Source organism: Thermobia domestica, chromosome 3 (assembly GCF_964235325.1).
Source record: "Thermobia domestica chromosome 3, izTheDome1.hap1.1, whole genome shotgun sequence".
Taxonomy (NCBI): domain Eukaryota; kingdom Metazoa; phylum Arthropoda; class Insecta; order Zygentoma; family Lepismatidae; genus Thermobia; species Thermobia domestica.
The window spans coordinates 176,604,189-176,630,030 of NC_137456.1; the positions used below are offsets into that span (position 1 = coordinate 176,604,189).

Genomic DNA, 25,842 nt, shown 5'->3' on the forward strand with positions numbered 1-25,842 from the left:
CTTATCTGTGCCTCCTCTTTTGCAAGTCCCGTTACAAAAACAAAAACTTAGTTAACCGACTCCATCTATCATTGCTATTAGAAAGATTTAATACACCGGCGCCTAATACCCAGACGGAAATTGAACATATGCAACCTACACATACATAGTGCGATATCAATATCAACACTGAGTTTACTGACCAAAACGCTCAAACGATACCTACAATCAGTGAACTCGTGTATATTTATTAATAACAGTGATGACACTTCTGCCCACTTTGAGGGAAATGATAAACTGTTTTGATCCTGCTTAGTTGGGACGGAACTACACTCTTATTACCATTATGTGTATACTTCACAACAAGTTTTTCATAGTGATCTTGGTGTATCACAATGTTTATAGTGTTTTCTTGTGTCTAAACAGTATCTCAAGTGTGTCAGTGTTGCGGTGCAGTTACCTTTCACTAATTACAATTGTGTATATTCTCAAAATAATCTTCCAGATTATATTTTTTCCAGTGTGGGGGTGCAAGGATCCCCACATCACAATAGACGCACGTGTCAGCTCAACATGTGCTAATGATTATAAACAACCTAGCAGACAACAAGCCGACACAAAAGACACCGAGAAACACCGAAAGAAGACGGACCACATGGAAGGACCTGAAAAGGACAAATAAAAGGAGGACCACCGTGGGACCCAGCATCAGTCGTCTAACTGATCGAATCACCTACACCGCCCTGAGGTCGCTTTGGACTAGGGTACACCTATCCTTCCCGAGATCACACTGGACTAGGGGTCCTTTCTACAACCAAGCCTAGCAAAGCCGCCTTGGGCTGAGAGGGCTATCCTTCCAGACTCACCGAACCGGCAGGAGCCTTGGAAACTGCCTTGAGAGAAGGGGTACCGTGCAAAACACCTATTCTCCTCTACTTGGACATTAACAAGAAAACAGTATTGTACTCTTTGTAATCAAAGACGTTTTGTATTTATCAAATTTTATAATAAATTGGTAAAGGGATAAATCTCGGTCCATTATTGACTCTACCAAAATCATTACAATATATTATGTGATGGCTTCGAGCCAGGAATAAACATGTACTGTAAGTCCCAGCTGTTGCGAGTGCTACCATCAGAACCAGAATATCTGAATCTTCTCCCACTATTACCGACAAACCAGATTTTGCAAGATTTGTTGCAATTAACACAACTAATGTGTATTCATCTCCAGGTCATTGATGTACGGTACAACCAGATTTCTCGAGATATTTCGTCAGAAGTGATATCAATTCGGATTTGTTCTTTGTGTTAGAAAGAAATTCCTGTTGAGATAAATGAACAACGTGGATGTTATCCTCAACGATTACTCGTATTCATGATTCCTTTGTTCATATACACTGTTTTATATCGTTTACGCTAGGTCGACCATCATAACCACCAAATACAATAATTTATTTACCATACTGTTTTGTGATAAACTTCACATATTGCTCATATAATTGGCCGCAGAAAATATGGGAAACCAACAACTAGAGTTTCGGGACTCTTTTAGTATAATATCAATACCTACAGTATAACACATTCTAACAGGTTTAATCTTTAAGTTTGATCGATTTTTGTCGTAATTGCACTGAACTAGGGCTATTTATTCAAAAAGGCGGATAACACGCTACGATGTTTTTTTCAGGACAACATCAGTAAAACATATTTCAATAGATTTCATCTTCTTTTTGAAATGTTTATCTCAAACATTTATTTCAATGGCCACAGGCTTACATACTAAAAGATAGTGCGAAGGTCTACTTTCAGAGTTCTTGCGCACCCCCTGTAGACGCCACTGTTTACGAACTATTTATTAAACTAGCCGAACTTCCAAACCTGTTTATACTTACCGGAAATTGGATGAAAAGCCGTCTCAAATCACTAAATAGTCTCTCTTTTTCTTCATGCTCAATGATACATTCATATGTTTCAACAGAAATTGTCAGCAGTTCGATGACGTTTGAAGCTTCATTGCGCATCTCTGACATTGTATATAGTGACAATATATACATCGTTTTGAAGCTTATGAAATTTCCAACACCTTTTATTCGATCATTTTTTTTTCATATTTCTACTCTGTTAAGTTATATGAGTCAGTGAAACTAATATGTCCCCTAATACAGATCCCAATTTTTCACTTTATCGTAAAGTTATACAAAAATGGTTATTCGGAGAAAAGAGGTGATAACTTGTTACATTGCCTGTAATATTAGAAGTATAATAAAGAAAGAGTAATCCTTCTACGTTAATTAGTTTAGAGCTTATGTGGCATAAACTAAGTGCATGTGAGAAATCCAAGATGGCAGACTATTTATTCAAAATAGAGGAAAACCCGCAACTGGATTTTTTTGTATTTTCTGGAAGTTAATAAGGAAGAGATCACGAACAAATTCCAGAAGGTCCCATCTTTTTATTATAAATGTCTAGGTTTGGCCCATTTTTGATGTAATTTGACTGAACTATATCTAATTTAGGCGCCAGCTCCCCTACCAATGTCGATTGCTGGCAAAACCTTTTCAATCGTTAGTGCTTCGTTTGTGTACGAAAATTTTCGTTTGTGCACAAAAGGAAGTGAGATATTATTGTAACCATTTTGGGCGCCAGCAGCACCAACATCGAGGGACGCCAAAATGTCAGTTGCTAATGCATTGTTTGAGCGTTTAACTTAGTCACCAGCTCCAACCAACGCAAATTGACTCCAAAATAATCTTAATCGTTAGTGCATTGTTTGTGCACAAAAAGACTGTGCCGTGTCTACTTAAGGCTTCACCAACACAGATGGGCTCCAAAAATGACATTAATCATTAGTGCATCGAAAAAAAATATCGTTTGTAGTAATGTTCGGCCTTACCATGATTTGAGCCCGACTAGAGTCGAACCACAGTTCCACTGAAAACCTACAGAACTTAGGATTCGTTCACTGGGCACGCTTAAATCTTATTTCACTTTCTACTTCACTCCAAGGTCAACCCTTCTCCAACCGATTCCAGGGCTTTAGAGAAATGTAAATCTTGAGGGTGAAATTTAAAGAAATTTTAAGAATTTCGATAAAAAATGTTAATTACAGAATTCTCATTTCCTGCAATACTGTAAAAATAATCACACTAATGCAGTTTAAATAGGATAGCCTGGCTGACTATCTCTAAAGGAACAATTGGATTATTAGACATTTAAAAATTCAGTTGCTCAATCACTCAATTTTTGACTTCAATAATTTGGGTAAATGACATCTATGATGGTCATCTCAGCTGTCTCCAAAAATAATAAACAGAAGAAAAAATGATTTACTGAGTTGGCAAAGGAAAGGGACCTAAAATTGCTTTGCGTAAATGACAACAGTTATACAGAAATTTAATTTATGTATTTTTATTTTAGGTTTGGACCTGGAATCGTTTCTTCCAAGTTTCTCGATCTTCAGCCTTCTCTTTTAACTCCCAATACAGTATTTTCTTTTTTCTCAAATCATGGATCAGCTGTGTTCTTCTTGTCCCTACTCTTCGCTTTCCTTCCATTTTTCCTTCGTGGCGGTATGAAGAAAACAATTTCTTCACAAGATGTATCCAAACTATTTCGGCTTCCTACGAAGGATGCTGGCTAAAAGCGTTCTCTTCTCTCCTCAAAACATATTCGTTTTAAAACATCTTCGTTTATTACTTTCTCTGTAAACTTTATCTTCTCTAACTTTATGACATTAGTGGGATCCAAAGTTATCTGTTCCTGTTCGAAAGTCAATTTATAAGAGTATCGGGATTCGAACCTTGTATGTCCTTGATCGGGATAAGCCTATTTATGACATAAATGGGTTCGTAAAATCGTGTTACTAGGCGAAAACCAATTTATAAGACGATTGGGTTCGAAGAGCTTTCAACGATTAATTACTAAATGCTAATGAACAAGAACACCAGTAACTACGAAAGAAATCCAATCTTACGGTCTTCAGGTTCGGGCGTTTTCAATAATTGAGAAAGTTTACGCTGTGTGCCCACCGTCACTGTCGTGTCATGCATAATGCAAATCATTAACACCTGTTACAGAAAACTTGAAGTGGGAACAACTAGCATAGGTAACGCCAGATAGTTACAGAGAGACGAAATATATGTTTTGTACTGCGCTACTTTTAGGATCTATTGTTGGTCTAAGTTACACACATATTATAAAATGCTGCTTTCTTTCACCACTGAAGAGAAGATAACACTAAATATCACACATAATAGCACCTTTGCATATATATATATATATATATATATATATATATATATATATATATATATATATATATATATATATATATATATATATATATATATATATATATATATATATATATATATTTGATAAAATAGGTTATGCACCAGATATTTTGATCTTTTCTATATTTCAACTTTCACGAAAACAAGAATAGATAACACGACACTAGCACATATATATTATAATCAACATATCAAATATAACGCTGGAGGCCCAAAGAAATTCATTCGAACGGACGCGGAACGATACCGATCAAATATACGAATTTCACGATCGTACAATCACGATAAATTCCATAACGATTTTGAAGTTCATTTCAGAAGCGCTTCGTTCTTTTTCGTATCACTAATACAATTTTTCCTTAGTATTTTTCAGCATCAAGTTCCTCGTAGGGTAAATTTTAATTGTAGTTTTCTTCCTTTTAGGCTTCATTTTAGTGAGTTAATAAAATACTTTGTGAGTGCTGTTACTTTACATGTTGATGCAATGAGGTCTGCAGGAGCACACTCGCGCCTCTTTTCTTGCTTGTTTCCAAGCGTAAGGATACACTGCTTAAACAAAATATAGTTCAATAAAATATCCAATTTTCATATCACTGTTTGAATGATAGGAAATAAGGGATTGATTATCTTCTAATTAAAAATACATTGAAAATATTGGCGTATCCAATAAGGTAAAAAGTTAGTGATTATTCACAAAATTTATATTATCACGTATAATTCAGTGCAGTTGCTTGGAATCCATTCTGCGTGGGTGTCAGTGAGGAGACAAACAAATTCCTTACTTAATAAGGGCTGACGGGAGGTACAGAAATGTCTTGAAGAATGAGGCACCTTTTGGGTAGAAAATTCCAGTGTTTCGCTCTTCTGCGAATTCTGGCTGGCTACACATTGATTTCCAAGAAGTAGCATTGTGAATATGAGGGTTGATTGAAAAGTTGTTATAACAATATCGTTATAACTTCCTCCAAGACCACATTTCAAAGCTCTCTAAGTATTTCTTCTCTAACGTTTGTAGTGTTCAAGTCTCCGAACCATACAGTCAGATACTCTATATTTAACACTTTACCAACTTTTAAGTTATTCATTCCAGCTTTGGAAAATCCAAGATTGCTAATAAAACTCCAACTGACGTCTACAGAGTGCTGAACTGTTTGGCTGCGCCTGAAGAATTTGTCCATGGCATTTCTCAGCTCTGCTATACGAAGCGTATTATAAAGTTTCAGTTATCACCCCGAAAAATCAATCTGCGATTGTGAAACTTGTGATGGCATTAGGCCTTCTTTACATATTCATCCTTCAATTTAACATATTTTTCCCAAGGATGAATGACTTGGCTTAGACCTTGGTTGCCGAAGTTTTCATTTGGTTATTCAGGAAACGTTCTACCTAAAAAAAAAAAAAAAAAAAAAAACCCTCCTTGTTCTTCCAGAAATGAATTTCACCCCAGGGTTTATTCACCTGTGGAAAGAGAAAAGTTAGTAGGTGCCATGTCTGGAGAATACGAGGGGTCAGTTAAAGTTTTATAGACTAAAGAAGCAGCATGTGCCTTGTTCTGTGTAGAATGACCTGGGGCATTGTCTTGGAGCAAAATGATCTCTTGACAGCTTCCACCAACTATTCGTCTTGAGACTCCCGCAGCCTCGTTAGAAGATTTTGGTAGTGTACTTCTGCAATAGTTTTCGCCTTATAAGTATAACCTGTTAGGACACACCATGGTAGTCTCAGAAAACATTCAACATCACCTTGCCTGACAATGATTGGGTCTTCGTCTTTTCTGGTAAATCCACATGTTTCTACAGCCTTAACAGCACAAGATATACTAGGCATGTGCCATTTAGGTGTCCCAACTACTTTTTAGGTACCCGACACTTGGCATATATGGTATTCATATGCGAAGTATGTACTTCAGCTGACTAATGTTTTAGGTGCTTGTTACACTTAATTGATATTGCACCGACTATGCACCACAAATGTAGCATTTACATATCTGGCTCAATTTCGCACTGTGACAGTCACTTGTTTTTAAGTCGTCGACGTTAAGTCGTCGTTTTTTAAGTCTTGTTTTTTAAGTCGACAGTTTCTTCTAAGTCGTCATTTGTTTTTTAGGTCAGACATATATCTTTCATGTTCTAGTACGTCCTTTAGGTGCATACTTTTTCAGATACTTATGACACATAATTGATATCTGCAGCGACGCACGAATGACAGTCAGCTGTTTGCATTTGCTCATGCACAGTAACATGCAACGGTTTCAAACGCTTTGTGCTCCACTTTCTATTCCTGTTTCAAATGGGAAGCGATAATACATATCTCCGTGTTATTGTGAAATAAAAATAATAAGCTTATTACTATAAAGTGGTTAATGTTTATGGAAATAGTGGATCTGAGTGGATCCACCAATATTGTGGACCTGAATGCAGTATTTATGTACGTATACGGTATATTAACTTTTTTATTTAGCTTTTGAATAATATTAAGCAGTATAATTTATTGATAAGATGCGATGGCGAAATTTTATTTGGGGCCGTTGAAGACACTGTTAATGGGCTTTGCGCCGTTGTTTCTGTGTTTTATTTTTGCAGTGTCAACTTAAACTACTCTTGCACTCAGGTACTTAATTTCTACACAAATCTCAAACACCTTAACCCATTTCCTTACATAAGCAGTGCCCTTAGTGAAATTGATGCTTTTGAGTACTTCCTATTATTTATCCCTAACATACATAAATATCTAACTGATCACATATGTAGGAAAGGTTCATCTTACTTTTTATTCATCAGTTATGTCATCTCTTTCTTCTAAATTCATCTCCCAAATTTGATGCATTTGTAGCTTCTTTTTTTCTAAGCGATTGTGTACTAGAAGCAACAAATGCATCAAATTTGGGAGATGAATTTAGAGAAAGAGATGACATAACTGATTAATAAAAATTAAGATGAGTCTCACACATACGAAGTATGTGATTAGGTAATTATTTACGTATGTTAGGGATAAAGAATAAGAATGTACTCAAAATTATAAATTTCACCTATGGCACTGCTTATTTAAGGGAGTACGATATACAAGAGTACATTTGATAAGTGCAAGGTATATTCCTTTTAGGTACTTGAGTTACATGCCAGGCATATACATAGCATGTACTAAACAGCCCAAAAATATGCTCTGTATGTGACTGGAATGCACCTAAAGTGCTGTAGACGATATTCGCTTCTGCCAAGAACATACCTAGAACATAAGGCACGTTCTCCAGGTACATATCAGGCATGTTCCTAGGGACGGACATAGACTGTGACTATCACTTGCCATCCATGAGATTCCTCTTTCATAGGTACATAAGGCACATACTGGGCACATTTCCATGTACCTGAGGGAACATGATAGGCATGTGCTTGCTAGGTAATTGTGCTGTTAGGGCGTTTGCTTTGCTCTTTTATCTCGGGGTCATAGTCGTACACCCAGCATTCGTCCATGGTGATTAGGCGTTTAAAAAAGTCATCTGGATTGATATGATACAGCTGCAACATTTCCGTTGCTGCCTCGGTTCGTGGGGCTTTTTGAATGGATGTGAGCAGTCGCGGAACCCAGCGGGTGGCGACCTTTGTCATGTGTAAAATGTTGTGCAAGATGTTAAAAACTGTTCCAAGATTGATTTTCACTTTTTCTACTATCGCCTCGATTGTGATGCATCGGTCAGTGAATACCAGGGCTTCAACTTCTCTTGAGATTCCCAGTTCTTCTTACTGTTTAGAGAGATTGTCCGTCACTTCTTTATTCATTCCAAGTGGACTTCGTGGTGAACAAACACCATGTGCGCAGGCTTCCTCGATTCTTCCGTATCCTCTAACTTATTTATTCCACCAATGCCTTCATTTCTCATAATCATCGTCCCTTTAGCCTAGCCGCCATACCCTTGGGGTGTAAAATTGAAAGATTTCATTTTATTTCATTTCTTTTTATTGTTATTCGTCATTCACACGTCTGATCACAATGGAAGCCTCTGGACCACCCAACAACTGTGTCGTATGAAGATGCATTGTTGCCATATACTTCCACCAACTCAGCATGAATCATTGCAGCATTCTTTTCCTTCAAGTGCAGAAAACGAATTGCCTCACGATTTTTCACTTTATTAAGAGTTACACCATTTTATTTTGGTTGTTCTAGCACTGTGCCACGGTAATGCGGCGCGGAGTTTCAATATGTATAAAGACTACATATATGTACATGCAAAGAAACAAAAAACAAGTTAAGTAACTTTATTTTTTCAAGGTCATACTTAAAACTTTCATGATTACCCTCTAAGGAAACGAGCTATAAACATTCTTCTTCTAATTAGTACGGTAAATCCAATGATTTCTAGCATAGACACTGAGCCCACCCTTTGGACGAATTACCACAGACGTGCCAGAATAGCCACATTTACTTCTTCTTCGGCACATATATTTAAAACATGCACGCGCTTTGCATGCTCAAAGTGATCTGATGACATTCTAGTTCATTTGTATCAAAATACACCGTCAATGTGAAGCTACCATATACAATGAGGGAGCAAAGAGCTAAAATGTTCTGGACAAAACTGATTTACAACACTTCTACCTGTTTTAACCTCTGTGTGCGCCCAGCCTTAACAATGACACAATCAGTTTCTTTGATGAACGCGAGGTAAAAAGAGAAAACTAGAGATTACGTGAAAGGCACATTTTTTTTTTTTTACTTACAACTACTATCTGACCTCTCTTATTCTTTTGGTAACTGTCAGCCTAGGATAACTGTTAAAGTCAGTATCAATGTCAGTGTGTTTTATAACTGTCAATCTTGTAACTAGAAAAATTACTATTACCTTGGAGACAATATATTTTCATGTGCCCGGTGTTGGAAAAAAAGAACGAAACATGTTCTTAAGAATCTCCGTTTGTTTACCTATCGATCCAAATTTTCATTAGATCACAGGTTAAATTAATGTTTAAATAGTCATGTGTATGACTTCTGCATCTACTTAAGTAAGTATTTTCCAAAAAGTTTAAGAAAAAGTAGACTACAAGAAAAGAACGGAAAATGTATGGAAGTTGAGTGATTTACATTAAAATAAGAATGAATGTCCGGATATGTGCGGAAACTACTTTTATCTTTTTATAAATAATACAATGATGCTCTAGATTTAGACACTTATCATGACCATTAATGGTAACAGGTTACAAATTAGCACCATTAATGGAACATTCGAACATCACTGTTTAATTCGGTTAGTCGGATAACGGAAAGGTACATAAGCTAAACTGAACTTGAATTAAACAATGGTATCTCTTGCAAATTCGAATCCTATCTTTCCGAAAGTTTGGAAATGATTAGAAATGATTGGAACAAATTGATTACAGTTTGCTGTAACTTTGAGAAAACCACGTTTAATTCTTCGTTACAGAGATATTGTCTTTAATGGTTACTTCCGTTCAGAATTAATTAATACAAAAATAACGTAGACATGTATCCACTTTTACTGGCGACTGCTCAGAACCTAGGAAAGTTAATTTTCGTAAGCAAATAATAGCCATAAAATGAAAATTTGTATTAGAAACTCGTAAATAGAGGGTTATTTTCGTAAGCAAAGAGTAGGGATAAGATGTATATACTATATATATATATATATATATATATATATATATATATATATATATATATATATATATATATATTAGTACTAGTACATAATTTTCGAACATAGTTAGTAGCTGTAAGATATTAACTCAGAAATAGTAATTAATTTTGTAGGTAAATAACGGGTATATAATGAAAATTTGTATTAAGAACTCGTATTGATGATAGGCATGTTAAACTATGACTTTTCCATCTGTATTATTAATGAATATATATATAGTAAATCAACCATTTCCAATTTCCTTCTTCATATTAATGGCTACGTTATCACTTAACAAAAGAGATATAAAAATTCCACAAAAGGAAATTTTTAATTAACACTTTTATGTCTTCTCCTAACTTACCTTTTTCTCAGGAATAATTAGTTACGTAAGAATACATTCAAAGGCTTGACAACAAATAAGCGCGACTGAACACTTGTAAAATTGTTAATGAAAGATGTGGGATGTAATAATTAAAACTAGATAATTATTATTGTTTTTTTTTAATTTACAGTAATTGCTGGCTAATTCCTTATATCCGTCCTGTGATAGAAATATAAAACATTTACTTGAGAAGGCTTCATTGAGTAGCACAACAATGTTGGATATCATGTATCATAAAACACCTCGTAAAAAGAAAACACATAATAAATGTAAAATGTCTGGTACAAACTGTGACAAATAAGGATTTTTAAAAAGAAATGCTAAGGAAACATTTTATTACCATTAGATTCAATTACAGTGATGATTCATCCCCGTTCCATGTAGGATTAAGGAACTGTACTGTGAAAACATTCCATCAAACACATGAACATGCATTGAATTCCAATAATTTAGTGCACAGACGATAGTTGGAAACATTCCTTGAGACGATCTATGCTTCCTCCCCTTTTATGCACAATATTATTAGGTGGAAATGTTACAGTGCAATAAGGAATATATCCTTAGTCTACGTCTTGGCCTTATCCAGGTCAACCAGTGCATTCGGAACGGAAAGTCTCCTGACAATGATTTATATACTAAATTATACATATCAATACAGTTGCTGCACTTTATATTCTGAACTTCCTTTATTTTATTTGTATTATGTGAATATCCAAAATCTGACAGCATCATTACTTTCAGATGTAAAACCAAAGAATAAATAGATTGATGGGCATTAAAATTGCAATAATAGCAGAAGTAATAGGTAGCAGTGCCCAATTTAGTTCATAAATTCCTTATTATAGAAAGATGAAAGAATTCTGGTTTATGACACGTATATTGGCAAACTGGAAACCATAAAGAGAAAGAAATTATGGATGTTCCTATGGGATTACGCAAAGCATGCAATGTCAACAAGTTGCCAAAGTGTATTTACTATACACTGTGAGCAGGGGTGTAGCCATGGGGGGCCCATCGGGGCCCGGCCCCCCCAAATGACTTCCTGGCCCCCCCAAATGACCAGCTTTTAAAAACATCATTGTAAGATTACCTTGCTTCATTCACTTGAAAATAACAAAGTTTACATATAATTGATAATTTACGGTAAAACATTATGGAAAAATACTATTTTACTATACCAATCGAAATATAGTATGGTATTTCCTCCTTACACCAGTCGGAAAACAGTATGGTTTATTATATATATATATATATATATATATATATATATATATATATATATATATATATATATATATATATATTTACAGCAGATCACACAGTTTACTGCGATTTATATTTGACACTTTGAAAACAAACGTTTCAACAATTTACTGTAAATACTACCACAAAACAATGGTACTAAACTGATTTGTAAGTAGGCCTGCATTACATTTTTTATATGCTGTAACTAGTATTTAAAAAAAAACATATTTATACCAGATGAAAAATTTGGTGAAAAACAACGTTTTTCAGTATGGATTTCAATTAATCGGTAATTTTCAATTATTTTCACATGTCATCATCCCCCTTAGGAGTAATAATGGCCACTGAATTTGGATTTAAACGGCATCGGAAGTGGCACTGTTCGTATCAGCCACTCCGAAAACTATGATTCAACATTAATATTGGTCATTTTCGATCATTTTTGTATATCTTCGCTTCTCTTCAAAGTGCACATTCAAAGTAAAGCTATAAAAAACATTCCAGGCCCGAAACTCATCTACGTTGAAAATTTAATCGAAATCAGTCGGGTGGCTCAAGAGTTGTTACAAATGTAGTAATTTCATTATATATATATATATATATATATATATATATATATATATATATATATATATATATATATATATATATATATATATATATATATTACAGAGTGAATGGTAAGTAAGTGGACAAATTTGGGCGGGTGATAGTACATCTAATAAGAAGCAAAAAAAAAAGTCGTAGTGAACATGGGAAATTCCATCCCGTTTAGGACTGACAGTGTCGAAAGCAATACATCATAGAGAATGCGGTTAAAAATGTAACTTAGAAAGTCATACCTACTCTGTTGAAAAATGCATGTTTGGAAACACAGCTATGCGTGCGCACGGAATTCCCCAAAGGAACGTAGGGATTCCCGGATATGCTGTAAAGGAAAGAAGTGTCACACGTTGTTAATCCCGTGCGCACACGTAGCTGCGTTTTCAAATATGGATTTTTCAATAGAGTAGGTATGAGTTTCTAAGTGACGTTTTTAACCACACTCTCCACGATGTTGGCCTCTGAAGCTGTTTTTAAGCTGTTGGCCTCTGAAGTACATGTTCCCATGTTTTCAACACTCTGTCATTGCTAAATGGGACGGAATTTCCCCCATGATCACTAGGACTTTTTTTTTTTTTGCTTTTCTAAGATTTACTATCGCCCATCCAAGTTCATCCACGTAGTTACCGTTCACCCTGTATATATAGATATATAAATAAATAATTATATTATTTCGGAAAGTTTCGAACTATAGCCTATGCAAATTGAATCATACAGAAGTTATTAGAAGACGCACTAGACACCAGCATGACTGGTGAAGAACTCTGTGTGTATCACAATACAATAAAACTGGGTTTTGTGGCTATCGCAGCATTGCATTTACGTCACACGATTTTCTGGAGTTAGTTGTTAGTGATCGTAACCACCGCTTTAAAATTCCTTCGCGTTCCCACTTGCATCGCTATTTCTGAGAATATTATTTAAAACTTCTGATTCGAATCATTACCCATTCTTTTCTTCGAAGAAATTTCGCATGTGAAACAGAAGAAACTTTTTTTTCTTGAAACATTTTTTGACGGAACAATGCACGATTTGCAGACCTAAAGATATTAAAAACCTTATTCGTCGGATATTATTGTCGTACTACTTTATTATTATTATTTTTGGATTTGAATGTTCCTGAAGAAATCGAGTTTATTCGCATTCTCGCACCAATTTGTTTAAAAAAAGAATTTATAAAGTGGTAAACTGAAGTCCGAAGTCCAAAGAAGATGCTCGAAAGCTTGTTTACAAACGAGATGTCCCTGCTCCTTCACGTGTGCAGCCACTTCGAATTTGTGGTCGACGAGGAACAGAACTCTGTATCGTTAAGACTGGCGAACTTCAAATGCACGAAGCACCCTGTATCTCGGAAGAAGAGGTCGATGTTATTTCTTTAAATCCTGTTTTGACTGCATCTTCCGCAGTAAATTCTCCTTGCCAATCACCAGTGTCCTAAACTGATGGGTGCGACCTCCTTGGTTAATTAAACAACCTTATGGGGATAAAAGATTATTACGAGTCTACCATTTTCTAATACTTTGATTTGTTGGCGAAAAACGCTATAAATATATTCACAATAATATAAGCATTTTCTAATAAAAAAAAGTTCTACCCTAAAATAATCAAAATAATGAAAAAATAAAGATCAAAAAGTGTTACGTAACAAAGGGGTGGGGTTCGGCCTTGCGTTACAAAGTGTGACAAGCAGAAGGGTGGGGTAAAATTGGTCAAAAATAGCGTTACGTAATATGTGGACGGCCCCTAGAACAGGAAATAAGACATAGATGTTAATTAAATAATTATGTTTTTTTTTTAAGTCACGAATAATAAATAATTATTTTTGTCAGGAAATCTTAAAGAAAATAAGTGAAATTTCAAAGAAAATTAGCCTTATGTAGATAGGTTCTGTGTACAAGGGCTTAAACTAGTTATGCAAAAGGTATATTCCGGGTCCGGTAAGGAATTTGGTCCGGGACAGTGATTATTGGTTAAACATAATAAAAACTACCTGGAATATAATTTATGCACAAAAAGCAAATAATAATAATAATAATAATAATAATAATAATAATAATAATAATAATAATAATAATAATAATAATAATAAAGAAGAAGAAGAAGAAGAAGAAGAAGAAGAAGCTGGAAACCAAAATTTGCCAGTTTTTTCATGCCTCAAAAACACTAGCTGCAACATAATTTATTTTGGCTTTGTAGCTGGCCCCCCCTCAAAAACGACGGGCCCCCCCTACATAAACCTGCTGGCTACACCCCTGACTGTGAGTCTCATAAGTAAGTGTAAAGTGATCATAGACGAGGTAGCGAGTAATTAAACACATAGCCCATCAAAGCAGCAGATCCTACAAACTATCTAGAAATTGTCAGACATTATGTTTCAAATTATTTCGCCCATTGAGTTGTTGGAAAATAGTTCCATCTAGGAACTGCAAAGGTGAAATTCGCTCCAGGCTCTAACAACCCAACGATGTAATAGTAGCTGCTTTAGTCACGTTAATGCGTATGAGACGAGAACGGAAAATAATTTCAATGGCACTCCATATCATAAAGCCAGGAGAAAAATCGATGTGGCGATGCAGAATGTCCACTATATATCCGAGGTACCACCGGACATGTATGTGATCATCAAAGTGCTCCAGACAGATGTATTATTAGTGATAATCATGCCAATCGGCTCACCATATGCGTCATTTAGCTACTATTTTAACTTTAGACGCCTACGGTGTGTAATCAAAGGAAGTCACGGCAATGAGTACCATGAACACATGAACTGACAAAAAAAGGTTAAGCATCAGAAAGGAATTGTCCGATGTCGACGTATTTTCTTGCGTATACATAGCATCGACAGATATGTAAATGATTACAGTTGTTATGATCCATTATGTCTAGAACGACTACCAGAGTACATTGCTGGTCCCTTGTTAGTAGGACATTACACACCTTCGGGCGTGGATATATGCACTGATTTGGTTGGAAAGGGTGTCATAAGCAGTTATATATCCTCCTCAGGTAAGTTGGCTGACAACTGTTGTACTGGCCCTCGATACCCTGGATATTGGACCGGGACGGAATTGACGTCCAAGCCGATCCACAAAGGTTCTATTGGGTACATATTGACGGAGTACCTCAACATCATACATGAAGTTCATGAAGACACGTATTATGTGTGCATGAGCGTCATTCTGTTGAAAGGCGATATCAGGATACTGTTTCATCAGAAGTAACCTATGAGCACACCTGATGTTTGTGACGTATCGTTATATTATCAGTGCCTTAAATCACTAACAGCGGTGACCTGAAGTCATACCTGATGGTTCTTCACACGCTAGGAATAACACTGGTGTGTGTGTCTCCAAAACATTGGCAGAATGTGCAATCTTTCCTCGATGCCGGTATACTCGCAGACGATGATCATGCAATGTAATGCCAAACCAAGATTTATAGCTGAAATTGATGCTACGCCACTGGTCTGCAGCTTCATGTTCCCCTTATAATATTCAAATGAAAGCGAAATGATATGAACTTCAGAAATTTACAATATTTATCGTAAAACTATACCTAGGTATGAAATAGTTTACATAACATTACTTTAATACATCTACCTAAGTATGCTTTCCTTTTGCTCCGTTAGTTTTTTTCTATTTTGCTTGCATTGGGTAATTCAATTGTGGGTCTTTTTCATTTTGCAAGAAGATATATTTTGATTCTCTCTAGAAATTTATTACAAACTAGCAGCGTTCACCCCGCTTCGCTGCGGTCACCCCGGAACGCAATAAACTTTGTTACTTAGATAATTTTTACTTTTTCGCTTTCAAGTGATATGATAAAAACCATAGAAGATTGCAGTAAATCTTAACATTATATCGCCTGTCATTTATGTTAACCCGCCCCGCTTCGCTGCGGTCATCCCGGAAGTTTTCGCTTTCAAGTGATATGATAAAAACCATAGTAGATTGCAGTAAATGTTAACATTATATCGCCTGTCATTTATGTTAACCCGCCGAGTGACACGGTCATGCGGGTTGCATATAAATACGTTTATTTTTACCTATGATGAACTAACAAAGGATTTGTACGTTATGGACACTTGAATGGTCAATTATCTCAAGACACTGGTAATTAAAAATTAAAGTGATATGATAAAAACCATCTAGGGTCCAAATCCTAATAACCCCCCAAAAATAAAAGAAATTGGTTCAGCCGTATTAGCGTGATGAGGGAACAAAGGATTTGTGCGTTCTCTTTTATATAATAGATATCGGAGGAAAATTGAAATATTATCAAAGTGCTCTCTAACCGTCTTACGGAAAATGGCCTTAGGTTTAGAACAAGTAAATTAATATGGAAGTATGGAAATATGTAAGATAAAGCCCCGATGAACATAAAACTCAGAAAATGATGTTTTATTCTGTGGATTGTCGAAGTGCACAATTTTTACGATTTTAGGTACAACCACTCTATCATAATATGTAGCAATAAAATAATAATAATAATAATAATAATAATAATAATAATAATAATAATAATAATAATAATAATAAACATAAATAAATGAAAATTAAAAATCTGTTTTGTCTCCATAGGACTTTCAACCACCATGTCGAGAAGTGAAGCATGTGCTAATTTTAGTGAATTTTCCACTAAAATATATCGTACTCAAACTCATACAAATCGTCAGTCCTTAATACAAAATGGTGTCAGTTTCGAAGTTACATACTTATTAAAATAATTATTCATGACCTACAAAACTGCAACATGTATTAATTTGAGCAAATTTAAAGTAAACCTATTTCCATAGCACGATTGTGGGTTCTTTTGTGATCCTGGTCCTACAGTCGTCTAAAGTAACCTTGGTTTCTTCTTTACTAATAGAGTTTCTCTGCTAAATTGAGCCAAGTTTTCTGCCAACACTTTATCTTACGAATACGCGAATATTTAATTCACTGCTACGTGTGTAGGCGAAATGGATTGTAAAACCTAACAATAGTAACTCTGATCAAAAGCCTTCAGAAGGAGGCAAACTGAAAGATCGACGTGCAACTACACTAAAGATGGCACCCAGATATTTTACTAATTAATTTGGAGTGGAACCGGCTAACTTGTGTAATAATCAGTGCGAGAATCGAACTTATGATGTTCGAATCAGTTGACGGTTTATGCTTTTTAACTTATCCTAGTTCAATGTGTAAACATTAAGGTCTTCTACAAAAAAAAAAAGAAAAGAAAAAAGAAAGAAAGAAAGAAAAAGAAAGAAGAAAAAGAAATATTTTTACTAACCTGTTGAAGTTAAGAACGGTGTGGAAATTATATCACGCAGAAGAGCTGATGTAGATAGAGTGTGTGAACATTACATAAGGTTTGAAACTGAAACGTCAGTTTAAGAATTCTTTTTGGGTGGTTGTCAAAGATATCAGAAGAAGCTACGTAAGCTTATACGAAGATCAATCTTCCTTTCTTTTTGTTTATAAATCTTTGTCTGCTGCTCAAACATTGTAGAGTTCATAAAATGTGTGTCGTGCTCTTGAAAAGGAATTATCTACATTGTCATAACGCATGCTTTAAAAGAAGCAGACTGTTTATACCTATGTCATTGATGATAAAGAACAACTGAACACAGGATGTGAATCCTCGGCAAATCAAAGAAATATTAAGTAAATATTGTAACTTATTATAAACAAGATAACATAATAGAGTTCTTTATTGACTATTTGAAACTACACATACACATGCATAGAATGTATTTTTAGTGTGGTGACTAAAATAAACAAAGAAAACTCTCACATGCTGTATATAACTGTATATGTGCTCACTATTGTATTCTCTGGACATAAAGTCTTTAGGGCATACTATGTTCTAGTCATTGGATCATTAATTCCAAATATATATACAATTCACGAAATAATCATTTGAGAATTTAGAAAAAATGATTTGTGTTTAAAAGAAGGAAAAAACTTTTCTTCTTCACCTTTCCCGCGTGATCTAATTTCCATCACTCATTTGGAGATTCTGCTAGGTTTCCCATAATCTTCGGATCTGTATTGATCAGAGACGTGCAACCATGGGCGCCCACAGAGGGGGGGGGGGGGAAAGAGGGGGCAATTGCCTCTCTCTGGATTTTCGAAAAAGGTTAACATTTATAGGCTCTCCTGGTGACAATAGTATACCTTTAAAATCAACGTTCACTAAATGAGTAGAGTAACAAAATTTAGTCAAACCCATCCCTAAGATTTTAATCTACTTCTCTCCCCCATGTGATGTTTCATATTTTTTTCAGTAATAATTATATTCAGCCTGATTCTGCATGCAATGCTAAGTATTCTGAATGATGGTATCCACCAGTTGAGTTGAAAAGATAATTTCGCTCTTTGTTGTTTCTTTTGCTGACGTGGTGCTGATAGCAACGAAGTTTTTTTTTTTTTTTGGTGGGTTTCATTCTAGCAATTGTGTGCGTGTGTGTGTGTGTGTGTGTGTGTGTGTGTGTGTGTGTGTGTGTCTTTCCCCCCTTGGAAAATATCCTGCGGGCGCCCATGCGTGCAACTGTATACAAATATATGTGATCATTTCAGGAGCTTTACGTTTTCAACACTTTATTACCTTCATATAACCTACGGCATGATTTCTCAACTCGTGGTACGCGAGCTCCTGCTACGTACTGCATATGACTTCTGCAAAGTTGTGCAAAACTATTCTCTTGCTTGAGACACAAAATGAGAAGTGAAGTCGCGTCGAAAACAGTGTAGGAACTTCCTTGACATTCTACCTTTTCTTTCATCTGTCAAAACCAAAGACCTATTTTTTTTTCTTGAGATTTCAATTTCTATTCTCTTCTACTCCCTTTGTCCGATTTCTACTAAGATATTATCAATATACTATAAACCTGCTCAGTAATTTTGCCTACCAAATTTAAAGAACATCGAGTGAAGCAAGCGTTTTTGAGTTATCGTGGATGAAATAATCGAAGACATGCAAACAGACAGACAGATATAACATAAAATCTACTGACATTAGGAATTTGATTAAACGACCCCATTTCCCTATTTTGTTGGAAAAGGTAAACATGTTCAAATAGGGATGGGCAAAACCGGTTTTTATAAAAACCGAAACCCGAAAAACCGACATTTCGGTTTTTCGCCGAAACCGGTTTCGGTTTTCTCCAAAACCGGTTTCGGTGAAAACTTTTCGAAAACACATAAAACTATTTCTGTGGAAATAGATTCGGTTTCCGGAGAACAACGAAACATCATTCTGGTCAGAAATAGAACAAATTTTGGAAAAAAACCGAACCGGTTTTGAAGAAAACCGAAACCGGTTTCGTTGAAAAATTTCAAAAACCGGTTTCACTTGGCGGGGGCTGGGATCGAACCCGAGAACTCAGGCTCCAGAGGTGAACGCTTTACCACTGAGCCATCGACAATCTGCTTGTTAGACTTAAGTCTGATAACGATATTTCTTGGTCAGTTTTGAAATACTCAGCAAGAAGTTTCATCTCTCTATCACCATGCAACATCTTTTCCATATCGACCATGTTAGTTGGCAATTTCGACTCATGGAGAACAGAAACTTCTCGCCTTCGATAGGGAATCTTGTGAATAAATTATCAATTAAAGCCTGATAAACTGATGATTTCTTATTTGTTTATAAATTTAATTTTTGTAATTACACATGGAGGTTTGATGCCATTCCCAAGTTCCCTCCCCCGTCTAGAAAGCGAAAGGGAACGAGGTTCCTGGAAAGTGTTCATAGGTGAATAGGAATTTCCCTCCTTCTTCCTGTTCAATTACCACATTACTGTTTGCCCTGTGCCAAATTACGATGAATTTCAATTAAATTATCATCGATACTTTTGAGTGGATCAAAGGATGAAATTTGAAACTTCCAAATTAAGGTAAGTGTACGAACGTAAAGAAAAAATAGTGTAAAATTTTCCATATAATTATGCGTTCAATCCAAACTTAAAATTTCCGTGTAATTAATCTTACAGTACAAATTTTATGCCTATTTTAGTCACAACTTTATGGGTTGATTGTCCTGTGCTGTAAGCGCTCTATATAATAAACATAAGCTTCAGCAATTATTATAGTAGAAAGCAATGGATATATGAAGCCAAACACTGTATTTTTTGCTTCTGATTTTTTTCTTAAATAACATCGATCGTTTTCGATCATTTTTACAAACCAACTCACTACCAATTTTCCATATATAGAATGTGCCCCCCTCCCCCATAAAGGAGAATTTTAAAAACTGCTAGGATGTTTATTTTCAATAAACAGTTAATACACTGAATTTCAGCTCCGTAAGTTTAACGGCTTGCGAAATACTCATTTTGTTTCGCAAAAATTCGGATCCTCACTACCTCCTTAGGATATTATGCATTATAATGAAAGCAATATAACATCCCAGTTTGGATTAAGGCCTAACTATATACCAAAAGTAATTTCATTTGACTTTGCAATTTGACCGTGATGATCAGGCACACATAGTTACATTCATTTTTTCATATAATAATTTATATATTATAGTGATTCAAAAATGTATTTTTTCCAGTAGTTAGCTCCTCTAAAAGCCACAGGTCTCGAAAGCCAAGTAGTAGTATAAGCCCTATTGCTATTATTACAACTAAAAATATCAATATCCAAAAGTGCCTGAAGATCTTTTTTCACTTGGTTAGATTTACTCATCTCAGGTAAGTAGACAGAAATAAATGGAAAAGGAAGGGAAATGAAGATCTTGAAAGTAAAACGAAGAAAAATTTACATTCTTCAGAATATTCTGTCTACAGTGCAGTGAGCAGAGTGGGTCGGTAGATCATACTGAGCCGGTGGGCTGCAGTGGGTCATGGTGGGTGGTAGGTCGCAGTGGGTCACGGTGGGTGGTGGGTCGCAGTGGGTCACGGTGGGTGGGAGGTCGCAGTGGGTCAAGGTGGGTGGTGGGTCACAATGGGTCACATACTGTTGACCTACGACCCACTGATCCACTCAGAAAACTTGACCCACTGACCCACCGATCCACTGACCTAATCCATCTCTGTTCTTCTCTTGTGTGTCCAGGGTAATAACTTAGTTGTATCTTGATTAGCATGGTGCAGCCTGCTAGATTTTACTTTCGTTCCCATGGTATGCTGCTATATTTTTTACGAGACAAGACGAGACAAAACGAGACAAACGAGACGATACGAGACAAAACGAGACAAACGAGACGAGACGAGACGAGACAGGACAGAACCTGTCGAGACGAGACACGAGACGGGACGAGCACATTTTTTCGAGACGAGACGCGAGACGGGACATGCTTTGCACGAGACGAGACGAGACAGCCTGAAGTCTCGTCTCGTCTCGTCTCGTGGCAACACTATGTAGATTCCAATAACACCAAACTGGGATGTAATAAATGTCTGTAATTTACGTTATTAACTTAAAAGCAGTGCTCGTATAACGCGAGATATATCTGTTTATTTAGAGTGTCATTATTGTTGCAAACCTCTCAGAAAAGACACATCGCAATGTAGATTAATATCTAATGTGAACAGACAGACCTCAATAAACCCAGTTATGTATTATACATACGACGTATCATCCACGAGAAATTTGCTACTCTATTTCTGTAATACATCTCTTTCCCTAAACAGTAATATCAGTGGCGATTCTTTTATGTAACAGATGGAACTGTTTGTTCCCTTCCTTTTGTGTGTCTAAGTAAGATTTATGTTATTCCAAATCCTTAAAAAATAAAATGAATTTTCTTGGGATAAAATGTCCATTTGCTGACTTAATACAGGGTGTCCAATATACAATGCAACCCGGAGTTTGGGATAGTAGAACTTTTGAACCTGAAGGGATACTCAAATAATGGTTATACCAAAATGAAACCTTGTTCATGTATACATTTTTAAACTAGGAAGCAACGATTTAACTACACTAGGAACCACAGTGTTGCCAGATGTAACCGAAAATAAAAATCATTTTTTTTTCAAAACATGTAAATTGACTTATAACTAGAGATGCAAGAGCTCGGAAAAAAACCGGCGTTTTTGGAAAAAAACTCGGTTTTTTCTGCTTTGCTTTTTTGCTTGGGAAATTTTGGGCTTTTTGGAAAATTTTGTTTTAAACTGATAATGCAGACTTTGTTTCGCTTCTCTACAACAAAAAAATCATTTAATTACTGCTTGGTGCCGATAATAATATGAAACCTCGAAAATAAACCATGAATTTCAAAAAGATTTTTTTAAAATTCTGAACATATTTACATTATAAATTCCAAAGGATTAACCAATAGGCCTATATGTAATAATATTTTAACCTCTTATATACAATAAGTACTTTTAAAATGATATATAAATTACTAGCAAAATTGTATGTAGTAGTTTTACTTCAAAATATCACACAATCTCTTTTTGAAGCAAAATAAAGAAAAAACATGAGAGAAATATGCATATCAAGAGCTTCATTTCGGGTAGCTTTGCACATTCTTGAAATTTTTCAGTTAACTTTTAACTTTCATATACATTGTATGAATATTTCGAACAAATTTTTCACTGATTGATCACATACGTAATAAGCTGTTATCACCTATCAGGTGCTTCGGATCTGCAAAATCGGTAAAGCTCCAAATTCTGTAATGCACTGACTGTTCCTTAAGTTTGTTCAGAATCGGAAAAGTATCGAATTTTCTGTTCATGGATCATATACGTAATAGACGGTTTATCTGAGCATATGGTTTCCTAGGCTGTAGAATATATAACCACCGTTACGGTTTACCCAGTCCTGAAGGTTTCTGAATTTTTAACAAGAAAATTCAACATATCGTTATGAAACTTTTTTTATTATACAAAAAAGATAAACTATGGAATACATTTAAAAAGAGTGGAAGAATCAATCACTGTTCCAATTCACAAGAGAGACAACAAAATTGATTGTAATAATTATCGAGGCATTTCTCAACATTCTATTAATAAGATTGACCCCATACGCAGATGAAATTATTGGAGATTATCAGTGTGTATTTAGTCGAAATCGATCAGGTATTTACCATTTGACAAATACTCGAAAAGAAATGGGAATATATTACCCAGTACATCGACTGTTTATTGATTTTAGAAAGGCTGATAACTCGGTTAGGGGAAAACATTATACAACATTCTTACAGAATTTGGAATACCGAAAAAGCTAGATTTACTAAGTGTTTAAATGAATCCCAGAGTAAAGTCCAAGTAGAAAAATGTGAGCTTCCACGTCGAGATTGGCCTGAAACAAGGATATGCGTTATTGCCGTTATTATTCAGCATTGTTCCGAACTACGCTATAAGAAAAATCAAAGATAGGAACCAGGACCTAGAGTTGAATGGTATTTACCAGGTTATGGTGTATGCTGATGATGTAAATATAATAGGAGAACAAGCGAAATAAATGCAGAGGCTTTATTAAACGCTTGCAGGGACATGAGTAAATGCAGAGAAATCTAAATAGAAGAAAGTTCTCAAGGATCGTAATATCGCAAATTATGAATGCGCTAAAATATCAATTAATACCTTCGACAAAGTGGATACTTTCAAATATCTTGGATCAGTATTACCAGACCAAAATCATACCCACAAAGAAATTAAATGTCAACTGAAATCAGGAAATTCTTGTTATTATTCAGTTCAAAATAGTTTGTCGTCGCGAATTCTGTCAAGGAATTTAAATCTTAAAATATATAAAATGATAATCATACCTGTTATGCTTTATGGTTGTGAAACATGGTCGCTTACGCTGAGGGAAGAACGCAGACTGATTTTATTTGAGAATAAAATTCTGAGACGAATATTTGGACCCAAGAGGAACGGGAATGGAGAATGGCGAAAACTTCATAAGGAGGAACTACATAATTTATACGATTTACCAAACATCGTTAGAGTCACCAAGTCTAGGAGGCTTAGTTGGACAGGTCATGTAGCCAGAATGGAAGAAAGTAGGAACGCTTTCAAAGTTTTAACTCGAAATCCAATCGGGAAATGTCCATTAGGAAAACCTAGGCCCAGATGGGAGGACAACATTAAGATGGATATAGCAGAAATAGGAATACAGAGTAGAAACTGGATTGAATTGGATAAGGACTGAAGTCAATGGAGAGCTTTTGTGGCCATAGAGAAAGAGAGAGAGAGAATACATTTAAGTTAAGCACAACAAACATGAGTGAATGGTTAGCTTTCGCGCTTCTATCGTGAAGTCCGGGATTCAACCCCGCATTTGACAATTTTGACAAAAGTTTTCTTAATCCCATCTGCGAATGTAGAGATAGTGCGTGTACTATGTGTCCTGGCCGACTTCCTTTCTAATCGTTTTTAAATCTTTGTTATTACTAATTACCAGCAGTGATGGATTTGCGAAGAGGGTTAGGGATGGGGATGTCTTTCGGATTGAAGCCTCTACCCCGAAATTACGGAATTTCTAAAACAAACTAAATATTAGTTTTGCCTTTACTCATAAACTTCAAGCTGTCCTCAAATAAAAAAATAGTAATTTTTAGAAAACTAAGCTAAAAAATGTCCCTCCCAAAATACTTTTCTAAATCTGCCACTGATTATCAGTATAAAATGGTCTTCAAAGTTGTATCTGGAAGATTATAGCTGAATATACAAAGAAAACGAAATATTTATTATGTCTGTACTCATAAACTTAAGCTCCTCTTAAATAAAAGTTAGGAAATTTTTAGAAAAACCAAACATTATTCAGAAAAAAACCCTCCCAAGTATTTTTCTAAATCCGATGCTGATTATTTCTATCAAAGGTATTCAAGGTTGTGTCCGGAAGATTATTGTTAAATCATTTCACAGCTGCAGTATAACGGAAATGTGGAAGTACGCTCTGATGGATATATTGAAAAACATAAGTTTAATTATGTACTAGAAGCTAGGGTTCTAAACTAAGAAATGAAACACGGATGATTAAAAAGAAATGATCTAGAGAAGAAAAAAATGTCGATGATTCAGAAGTTGAAATAAGGTTAAACAGCTTCTAAAATTGCCCTCAAATACTACGTACTTTATGTTTACTTTAATTCATAAAAAAACATGTGCTCCATTCATCATGATGGTGAATTCCAGAGCGAAATATGGCATTTAGGTCATGAAATCTTATTTAACTTTAGAGTATACTATAAGAAAGCTATTTAAACAGAAAAATCATGAAAATGAAAAAAGCCAAAATTTCCAAAATTCTGTTTTTTTTTTTCAAAAAAGCCGGCTTTTTATGTGCAAAAAACCATCGATTCAAAAAAGCCGGCTTTTTTGCATCTCTACTCATAACTCATACATATGGATGTTCTGTCGTTAATTTTCAGTTTGTTTACTTGGAGTAGCTTGGAAACTATGGAACAGAAAAATGAATTCTTCATTTCCACTCATAACTAATCGGATGAGGCCTGTTTCAGTGCATCAAAAGATGTGTGAAGGACGACAAATGAGTTACCAGCTCTACAGCAGATGCTGAAGTGTCCCCTGTTTTGATTCAAACACTGGTTCACACGTTTCACCAGGTTGGCAGCAACTTTACGAAGATTAGAAGTGTTAATGTTCTCAATGGCACTGCGAATGTTCGTTTCCAGGTCTTGAATAGTTCGAGAATTGTTCTTGTATACCTCTTGCTTTAAGTAGCCCCATAGAAATGAATAGCAGTGTTGCCGGGTGCATATAAGTAAAAGTCTCATCATGATAATTTCAAAGTTTCTTT

At 35.4% G+C, this 25,842-nt stretch overlaps 1 protein-coding gene across 2 annotated transcripts in view; it reads right to left on the bottom strand.

The window, feature by feature from the left end:
- LOC145680879 (uncharacterized) overlaps positions 1 to 25,842 on the bottom strand; it is a 301,071-nt gene that overhangs the window by 237,115 nt on the left and 38,114 nt on the right. Inside the window, exon 1 of one of the 2 annotated variants that reach the window (XM_081752023.1) lies at positions 17,414 to 17,599. The exons of the other annotated variant lie outside the window; for it this stretch is intronic. The gene's annotated coding sequence lies outside the window, so the exon portion shown is untranslated. Of the gene's footprint in view, positions 1 to 17,413; positions 17,600 to 25,842 lie in introns of those variants that run through there. 2 annotated transcript variants of the gene reach the window in all.